General features: G+C 39.3%; 1 pseudogene; it reads right to left on the bottom strand.

The window, feature by feature from the left end:
- Nucleotides 1-7295: 7295 nt before the first annotated feature.
- On the bottom strand, nucleotides 7296-8595 carry LOC127234183 (type-1 angiotensin II receptor A-like; annotated as a pseudogene).
- Nucleotides 8596-8813: the final 218 nt, after the last annotated feature.

Consider the following 8813-nt stretch of genomic DNA (forward strand, 5'->3'; position numbering starts at 1 on the left):
TATGTTGTGTCTTCTTTGTTCCCCTCTTTAGACAGGAATGTAACTGCATCTAGCCTTGCCAGTGGATTTGTGTTAGTGGTCACAACCCTTTGGGCGTGGCTTCAGGTGAGGACAGAAGCGGAAAGAGGAAAGCATGAGGCTTGCTCTGTCTGTCTATCTATCTATCTATCTATCTATCTATCTATCTATCTATCTATCTACCTACCTACCTACCTACCTATCTGTCGTCTAGCTATCTCAGGTACTGTATTAGATCGGAAGGGCAGAGACAGACTGAGGTGGTTCTCGTTCTGTGTAAGTTGTTCCCCAATAAAACACCCATTTATCATTTATCTTGGGTCTAGTGAAATCATTATACCCACGCCTTCACTGGAACTTTTTCGTGCCTGTACCACATGGAATGAAGTATCTTAAACTATGTCTGGAATAGTAAAATGATTGATACATTGAAGTAAGGAAGGCAAATGATTAGGAGTTCAAGAGACCACAGAAATGTAAAACTCTAGGATTCTGCAGAACTTTCTGAAGACCTCAGACTCTCTGGAAATGTGAGCTGATTTCATCTAAGGTTTCAATGGACTCAGAAGTTCCCACTGACACCAGAATGTCCTCATAAGTCTGTGAAGTACACCATTGGCTGAGCATTTTATTTCTCTGTAGCCCTGGCTGGCCTGAGATATACTATGTTGATCAAGCTGGTCTAGAATTTGCCTGAGTGCTAGGATTACAGGCATTTGTCACCACACCTAGCCTTTGCTCTTGTCTTTTATAGAAGGACATGCAAAAGAACCATATTTGAATAGAACAATAAAACAGGAAATGTTCCTTTAAAATCATCCACTGGTCCAGCCAAAAGGCTGAATAGGGAAAGACACTTGCAGCCTGAGATGGATCACCTGACCCACGTGATAGAAGCAGAGTACTGACTCCTACAAACTGTCCTCTCATCCCTACATGTAAAGCCTGGATGTGGGCCTACACACCACACACACACACACACACACACACACACATCACTCATACACATACACACATACATACATATATACACACATTCATACACACACAGTCACACACATGCACATATACACACTCATACACACATGCACATACATACTCACACATACATACATATATACACATAAGCACAGACACACACACACACACACACACACACACACACATACACACTAAGAAATAAATGTACAAAAGTAAAAATAAAATAAAACCATCCATTATTGACTGTCTCATCCAGCCATTACCCAACATGAGCAGTTGCCTTGGGAATTCAATTGTCAAGGAAATCACCCCACTTAGGGGTGTAGTCTACCTCATGTTGGGGAAAGGAGCCAGGGATTTAGTGATGTCATCCTTTCACACTGAGTACAAGAAGCTCAGAGCCCAGTGTTGTTCTCAGATAACACCACTAGCGGTTTTGCTTCTGTCTTTGTGTGGATCTTTCCTCTGACTTATCATCATCATCATCATCATCATCATTACTATTACCTTGTTTTAATGTATTCTTCATTGGAAACTACTCAATTCCTCTATGAAAACAGAGTTTTAAAAAAATATACTTTTGGATTTATTCAATACAACTTTTCACCGGAATCATTTCAAATGCTGATGCTAGTGTGTCCCTCAGAGCTGCCTGTAGCAACTCATACTGACATTTAATTTCTGCACCTAGTGTCTTCTTTGGGGATTAGCTGCTTGGTGGGAACCATGTGTTCTTTTCTCTCCATGGAAGCAGAAGTTTAACAGCTTAAGGTTCCATCATACCACCTACTACACCTGCCTTCATCTCTAACATTTCTCAGTAACTTTAAAACACTCTGCTTTTTACTACAGTCTTAGTAGACTTGTTTACTTAACTTGAGAAAGGCATCGCTCTTCTCAGCGTAATTTTTCCCATGAAATAGGAGCTGATGCTCACATGCAATGCAATTTGAGACGTTGCATGGGAGAACAGGAAAACTAGGGTGAAGAAGCACATTATAAATTGCAAAAATCAGGATATTCACACATTATTTACCTCAAGGCTTTGCAACTAATCCATAGAACTTAATTGTGGCTTCCTCCTTACTCTTCTAGAATAGGGATTGTCAACTTTGTCCTTCCCTTGGCTTGAGGCCGAAAGGCTTCATTTATAAATGTTTCATGAGCAATTGCTCCCTTTCTGTCTGGTAGCTCCAAGAGCAAATGGCAAGGTCAAGAGTAAGTCTGTCATGTTGCTGCTCTCTTCCCTGTTCCCATGTTCTGAACAGCATTCTTTTGAGGCTGTTTTCAGTGACACTGCTAGGACTGACCTCAGGAGTCACATCTGGGATCTTCTTGTCCCCTGGTTTTCTGTGTACAGTTGAAATAAGTCAACAGTTTGGGATTCTCCCACCCTGCGTTAATCCTTCCCTAAATCCATTGCCAAATCTGAACTGTATCCCTCTCGGGAATTCTTCTCAAGAATATAATATAGTCTCTCCTCAGTATTTCCCAAAGAGCATAATTTTATTAGGTTGCAAAAGGTAAAACTTTGCCATAAATACTAATTTGGTAATTTCTTCTCCCATCTCATTTAGTAAATACTATCTGCATTCTTAGCTACAAAAAGGACCAGAGAATTTGTTACTTAAGACAGTTAACAATTGTAGCCTGCTTATTTGTTGGATGAAATGCATGCTCAGCCCAAACTGAGTTAAAATAAGCATAAAATTAAGGGCCCAAATTAAATTAAACTAAACATAAAATTCAATGCTCTACTGTCTTTCCCATTAATGAGCCCACTTCTCAAGGACAAATTCTAGATGAAATTCAGTAAATGTGGCCTAAGACAAAACAAAGTGTTATATTGATTTTGAATAAGTAGTCATGGAAAATTATTTTTGAAAGTATTTACATGATTCAGAATATGTGATGCTCCTTTAGATGGAGGAAAGGATCAGGGCAGATTCTAGAGTAAATGTGGGCAGATTCACATTCCCTGCCAGTATCCACAAGGAATGCTTTAGCATTGGTCTCTAAGCTTCTTTGCATTTCCTTAAATAATAAGGGAACTGGAATGACTGGGTGTTGTGAAGACTGGATAAAGCATCCTCTACCAGACTCCAGTAAGAATTGCATGACGGTTACAATGGTTTTACAGAGAGTTGAGTCTTAGTGTATAATTTTCTCCATCCTCAACTGGCTGGGAAAAAAAAACAAAAAAAAACAAAAAACAACCAGACATCTGAAGGATGGTAGTAGCTCCTGGAAATTCTCAAATGATGTCCTGAAGATTTTTGTTCAGTCTTCATTGTGTTGCCAATATTCTTATTCTTTCTGTATAAGTTCCTAAAAATTCCCACGTCTCCCTTGGAAAAAATAGCACTTCAAGTTCACTTAGACTTTGTGCAATTGGGGAAATCAACATTTTGCTTTGATGGCTTCTCCTGGCAAAATCCAATAATCTGTTCAGATTGGATAACACTGAGATCAAACATGCATGCCACAGAGCCAGGGGGAAAGAATGGACCAATTTACTTAAGGTTGGGGGGGGGTTGGGTTGGAGGGGGTTTTCACTAGAGTCTAGACTCAGTGGGTGACCTAATGCAATGCAGGAGATGAGAGTCTTTGGGAGATCAAGAAGTAGCTATAAAGGCAACATCAGTAGGAAGGCCTCTTTTTCCCATCATCCACTTAGTACCCGAGTGAAGGAGAGCAGTCCTGCTTGTCTGGACAACTGACTGTGGAGTTCCACTGCTTTGAGTAAATCAGCACCACTTGGAAATGTCCCTTCAGTGTCCATCTGGGAAAAGGCCACACTGGGAATGGGTCCACACTGGGGTTTATAGTGTCACATATATGGTGTTGGCTAAGGCACATACATCTGTCTAGGTGTCTCCTCTCTGATGAATCCTGGAAGAGTTTTGTGCTTTTATATCTGATCCTGGGATATTGGAAGGCTGTTTGTTTATTTCTGGAAACTTATCATTTGGTAACTCTATGTACCCATATGACCCAACAAAACTTCATTGTGCTTGGAAAAGTATTTCTGTGAGCTCTAACCCAATTCACAGGCAGGCTTTCTCAGAATCTCTATTTTCTCATTCTGTTTAGCGTTTTGAAAGAAACTTTATAGACATGGAAAGAATCAAGGACTGGACCCAGGGGCATCTATGACTCATTGCCATTAGGATTCTTGAAACTAAGTCACTGTAATTAAAAAAAAAAAAGCCTGCTGTAAATAGTCTCAGAATTCAGATCACTTATCATTTAAATTTATACCTCATGCTAATAGATAAATGGTTTCTTATCATGCTGATAAAGGGTTTTTTCAACCCTTTGGATAGAAATGTATCTATCCAAAGCTTTCTTGTGTGTGACATAATTAAATATTGCTAGAGCTACACAAGCTTATTCTAACTTACTAATCCTGGCTCTTTCTGATTATGGAAAATAATTTCTTAACCTCACTATATGATTTCTCAAGCAGAGGTGAGTTAGTTTAATGGTTGGGCCTGGACTTGGGCCAGGTGGAATGTTGTGTTTACTCTTTCTATGAGACCAAGAGGACTAATGAGCTACTAGTTCTAGTGGGGAGCCTAACAGCATCAAGGCCATCTGTTTGGACCATCAGGTGATGTGGTTGCTCACTTCCTTCCTTATGATTCCATGCTTCAAATTAGATTTATTATAGTCAATATTTTGCCACCGTGCTATGTCAGGAAATAGGTTTCAGCTACAATTAATTTATAATAGCAGGTATTGTCAGATTCTCAGTCCCATGTAGTTATAGGAATAAGGCTTGGTTATGTAGCTCCTGCATTCCTTTATGGTAGGTCTTTGGATTTTGCATCTTTAAAAGATATTCCAAAAGCAAGTAGTGCACTTACTTTAAATATGTTCATGAAAAAAAAATATATGGCATGATGTCTCACTTGAGATGAGATAGAATTTAGTGTTTGGAGGAAATCTGTGCTAGTTAGTATTTTATCAAGGTGATAAACACCATGACCAAGACAGTTTGTAGAAGAAAGGGTTTATCTGGGGACTTATGGGGTAAGAGTCCACAACCATCCTAGTGAGGAACTTGGTAACAGGCAGGCAAGTATATTTCTGGAGCAGCAGCTGACAGCTCATGTCTTCATCCACAAATAGGAAGCAGAGAGAGTGATTTGAAATGGCTCCAGTCTCCTGAAACTTCAAAGCTCACTCCTAGTGACATACCTGTTTCAGCAAGGTCACACCTCCTGACCCCTCCATCCCCCACCTCACCCCTACTCAGACAGTCACCAACTGAAGACCAAGTATTCAAATGCCTGGGACTTATAGGGGATATCTCATTTAAACTACCACACAATCCTTTTAAAAATAAAATAAAATCGAAATAAGTGACCACGAATGTATTAGTGAAACTTAAAATAAAACAAGAAAAAATTAATATGAAGCACATGTAATCACATTTATTTCCAAGAATATGGCTGAGATGATTTGTTGGTGAAAGTTCTGCCCTGTCCACCAATAATATGCCTCTGAGTGACCTTGCCTATAGCATCTATCAACTATTCTAATTATTACTATATTACATATTATTATAATCAACTACTCTAAATATTACCCAATCCTTTGCACAGTTTATTGGACCAGATGGACACCTCAGCATGCCTGGGATAAGAAGAGTGAATGCTTTTCGGGCAAAGAATGAGCTAATTGCCCCATAGAAACATCCTGCTCTAGTCTGTTCCCTGCCCTTATATAAGTTACCTGGATTCTTTCAGTAAAAAGCCCCTTTCTCCTAAGGCCGTCATGAGCTGCAGCCAAACATAGTTGGTGGTGGATAAATTTTATTGTGTTTTCTAGAAAATATGTGTTCCCGTGCACTGTAAATATGAAAAATGTTTACAACTGTATACTTGGTTCTGCTACTTCTCGGAGTGTGAGGGATTTATCAGATCACTTGAGTGATCAGCACAATGCAATTTTTGATACTGATAAATTGGTAAACGTTCCAATTTGGTGATTCCCTAATCATATTAGGGGTGTTTATATTTTGTAACAGTATTAAAATGTTTGAAGAAATATATTTAATGGGATACTAACTACTATGCAATGATACTGAGGGACAAACCTGTACACAGAAATACATATACATTATGATTCCAACATCATAATTTACATATGTATATATAAATGATGAATACAAAACCAGTAAAAGACATGGCCTAAAACACCAAATTGAAAATTTTTTTGTGTTGAAGAACTAAATATGACTATTATTTTGTGGTTTCCAGAGCTTCTAAATCTCCTGCAATCATCAAGCAGATGAGTAGAGTCATCTGATTATTTAAAAACTTATGAGTAAATCAATGTATTAATTTAATATTATAAGCAATGAAAATGTCTTTGTTGTATGAAGAATTTTGACAAATTCAAAATGATGCATCTGTCCTACATTGTTTAGCATAACAAACTGGTTCCTCCTTGATTTTTTTTTCAACAGTGAGATATAAAGCCTATATCTAACAATATCAAACCATCAATCAGATAAAATGATGTAGAAATACATTGGCACTTACATCCATATCACTGTAAAAACAGATGGGCTTCTCTTTTAAGTAAGGAAGATTAGATACTTTACAATAAAATTACTTTATTTTGAGGTAAACATAACATTACCAGATTTTCATGAAATGACAGTTCAGAGATATAGATGTACATATATGTTGAGAATAGATACTTCTTAGAGAACAAGGCAGATTTTATGATATATAGTCTATTCACCACCTACTGTATACAATTCTCAAATGTGAAATAAAGCTGATGTACCTAGGAAGTCACAGTTATTACAAGCAGTTTGACTTTGATGTGTGACTCTGGTAACACTGCTACATAAACACACCACTAGTTGGCACTGTTTGGGGCAGTGGGCATTTGAAAGACACTGGCTGAATTGTACAAAGGGGTCCTGAAACCTGTTGACTACAGCTTAGCAAATCTTTGCACAATATGTGTAGTAACAGGGACAAGTGGGTCACAATTACTAACGACTAAAGAGACAAAAAAGGTTCTTTTCCCTTTGGAAATTGAGCAGAACAAATTATCTTCACCTCTCCCGCCTCTTGTTGCTTGTCTAAATATTTAACATGTTCTACATACCTTCATGTGGAAATCAAAAAGAACATAGCAAGAGGGGACTGAGGAGAGTGCATTTCTGCCAGCAAATGTATTCCCAACCCACAAATCCATCCAGTTCCCGACTCTTCCTTTGGGCAGCCATCGTCTAATAATGCAAGACATGGCAAGGGAGTGGCTTTGCTTGGGTGTTTGTCAAAGCTATTTTTCAGAGTTTTAGAAAACATCTACAATCCATTGAACGCGTTTTCTGCTTAGCTCCTAGGCAGGGGTGAGTGTTCCTTTGGTAGTGTGCCTTCTAGTTGGATGCTGCCCTGGATTCTGTCAGGGCACTACTTCACCAGCAGACTTTGGACCTGTCACTCCACCTCAAAACAAGAGGCAGGCTTTTTGGCCGATGAGCTCATGTTTTCTGAAGGGCGGTAGGAAAGCGTGCTCATTTTTGTAGACAGGCTTGAGTGGGACTTGGCCTTTGGGGGAATGTATTTCAGAAGCTGGAGAAAATATTTCTTGAATTTTTTCCCCAGAAAGCCATAAAACAGAGGGTTCAGGCAGTTGTTAAAATAAGCTATGCAGATAGTGATGGGCATGGCAGTGTCCACGATGTCAGCGATTTTACAGTCACGGATGACACCCAGCTGAATCAGGACATCCAGAAAAGTGAAGATTTGGTGGGGAACCCAGGAAAAGAAAAAGAAAAGCACAATCGCCATAATTATTCTAAAGATGTCATCATTTCTTGGCTTGTTCTTCTGGATTTCATAAGCCTTCTTTAGGGCTTTCCAAATAAGAGTATAGCTGGTGAGGATGATCAGAAAAGGGAACATGAAGCCCAGAATGTTCTTGGTCAGGCTCTAGCCCAATGGGAAGGGTTGAGTTCTGAGACTCATAATGGAAAGCACAAACTGTGATGTTGGTGTTCTCGATGAAATACACATTTCGGTGAATAACAGCTGGCAAACTGGCCAAGCCAGCCAGCAACCAAATGATGATGCAGGTGACTTTGGCCACCAGCATTGTGCGGCGGAGGCGAGACTTCATTGGGTGGACAATGGCCAGGTAGCGATCAATGCTGAGACAGGTGAGCAGGAACACACTGGCATAGAGGTTGAAACTGACACTGGCTGATGCAATCTTACAAAGGTGATTGCCAAAGGGCCAGCGGTATTCCATAGCAGTATAGACAGCCCACAGTGGCAAGGTCAGCAAAAAGCATAAGTCAGCCAGGGCAAGATTCAGAAGGAAAACACTAGCCACAGTCTTCAGCTTCATGTAGAAATAAATGACAATCACCACCAAGCTGTTTCCAAATATTCCCACCACAAAGATGATGCTGTACAGGGTTGGAATCATGACAAATATGTAATTGTGCCTGCCAGCCTTGGGACAGTCATCTTGGATTCTTTTAATACCATCTTCAGTAGAAGAATTGAGGATCATTTTGCTTTTCTGGGTTGAGTGAGTCTCAGACACTATTCAAAATGCACCTGGAGAAAACAAAAATCCCAAGAACATATGAAGTTAAAAGTTTAAGTTCCAGTTGTAAATGAGCAACTTTCATTCTCAACCACAAATCTAGTAATAAGACATTACCTTTGGAAAAGATATTAGATCACATTTTCTGAAGAAACCTCATGGATTGAGAAAGTCATGATAGGTCACTTAGTTTCTAGAGCACATACTTAGGTACTGTTAAGTGACCAATT

The sequence above is a fragment of the Phodopus roborovskii genome, unplaced genomic scaffold (genome assembly GCF_943737965.1).
Source record: "Phodopus roborovskii unplaced genomic scaffold, PHOROB, whole genome shotgun sequence".
Taxonomy (NCBI): Eukaryota; Metazoa; Chordata; class Mammalia; order Rodentia; family Cricetidae; genus Phodopus; species Phodopus roborovskii.